The following is a 1,926-nucleotide window of genomic DNA, read 5'->3' as shown; positions in this document are numbered from 1 at the left end:
GCCCTCCGTCTTCCTGAGCCCCGGCTCGGCTCCCGCCCTTGCGCCGGGTTGGGGCGGGCGCTTCCCAGCGAGGGCACGCTCTGTCCTTTCTCTCCGCGAGCTCCGGCTCTGATTCCGTCTCTTTGGGTTTGTCCTTATCCTTGGCTCCAACTTCCTGCTGTGTCTCTTCGTGGCTGTGTCTTTCGCGCCCTCGGACTTGTCTGCCTCTCTGTCTGACAACCCACCTGGCTCTGTTTGGGACCTCTGTCTCTCCCCATCTCTGTGCACGTGTCTTTCGGCCGCTGTCCACCCGTGTGTGTGACTCTCCTCCCTGTCCCATCCCGCCTTCCCACTCCAACCAGACCACTGGCCTGGCCCTTTCTCCGCTGGCCTTGGACTCTCTCCTCTGTTCAGCAGAGGAAGCGGAGGGATACCTCGGAGGGGGTGGCTTGGGGCGGGGAGCCCCCTCTCCTAGACGACGACTATTCCCTCTTTGTCCTTAGAGCCAGCCAGGGTTCCTGCTGACTGCATCCCCTCCAGAGGTGAGGACCTGCCTCCCCGGTGACTAGAGGAGGAAGCCCACACTTTCCACCAGGTGGAATCAGACAGCCCAGGTTCAAAACTCCACCCTGGTGACCTTGGGCAAATCACTTGAGCCCTGTGGCTGGCCGGCCCCTTAACCCGCAGAGGTCAGCTCCCCCAGCTGCCCGTATCACTTGCTGTTGTTGTTGCTGTTCGGGTGATAAGGTGCTAAGCTGTGTCCGACTCTTTGGGATTCCATGGACTGCAGGACACCAGGCTCCTCTGTCCTCCACTATCTCCACTGTCATATTCTGAGAGGCAAACTAATATGAGACAGTGGTTGAAAAGTGCACAGGAAACTAAAAGCTCTCAAAGATAAAGGGAGGCGGGGCAGGACTGGAGGAGACTGAGGCCTGAGCAGAGAAGCTGTCAGTACTGGCAGAACCAGTTGTTGAGTCACTAAGTTGGGTCGGAGTCACTGAGACTCCATGGTCTGCAGCACACCAGGCTCCTCTGTCCATGGGATTTTCCAGGCAGGAATATTGGAGTGAATTGCCATTTCTTCTCCAGCAGATCTTCTTGACCCAGGGATCGAACCCATTGGCAGGCGGATTCTTTACCATCTGAGGCACCAGGAAAGTCCTGGCCCAGAATTCTCTATCTTACCTAGGACATGCCGACCTTGGGCCAGTCATCTTGCATGCATTTTCTCCCAACAACCCCATTTTAGAGAGGAGAAAACAGAGGCCCAGACAGAGCATGAAGACAGCTTGTCAGTGTACTGGAACCAGAACTGGGGACTAGCACCAAAGACCAAGAGGGTCTTTGTATTTTTCTTTTTTCTTGTATTTTTAGCAACTGATATTGCTTCTTTATTTATAGGAGTGATATGAAGCATCCTTCCTGACATAAGTTTGTTTTTAGAAAGTGAATCAAAACATTGATTAAATATTATTTATGTATTCAATGAGTTAGATTATTATGGCAAAAATCATGGAGGTGGTCAATGAATCAAGTTTGGGAAACAACACTTTTGCATGAGAAATGGTGAGTGAAGGCATCCAGAACGGAGTCTCCAACCTTGGAGGGGTTCTGTAATTGCTCACAAACTCCAAGGAAGGGGTTAGAGATACCAAGACACTTGAGATGATGTCACTGTCAGTGAGCCAGGGGCATATTCCCACCCGTCCTAGCCTGAACAGAGGCTGGGGGGCTGAGGCAACAGCAACTTGGATGGACCCTGTTTCACCGATTATGGGCTCCCACGCCTGCCCTTGACTTCTGACCTCCCCAAAACTGTTGGGGGATGGACACTTCTAGTTGCACCACATGGCCAGCATTGGGCCCCCTGTGTCTGAGTGATTTTTCCCCAGGTACCACTGGCTGAATGGCTAAGAATTGATGCTTTTGAATTGTCATGCTGGA

Source organism: Bison bison, unplaced genomic scaffold (assembly GCF_000754665.1).
Source record: "Bison bison bison isolate TAMUID 2011002044 unplaced genomic scaffold, Bison_UMD1.0 scf7180017864516, whole genome shotgun sequence".
Lineage (NCBI taxonomy): Eukaryota > Metazoa > Chordata > Mammalia > Artiodactyla > Bovidae > Bison > Bison bison.
This window is presented reverse-complemented; position numbering follows the sequence as displayed.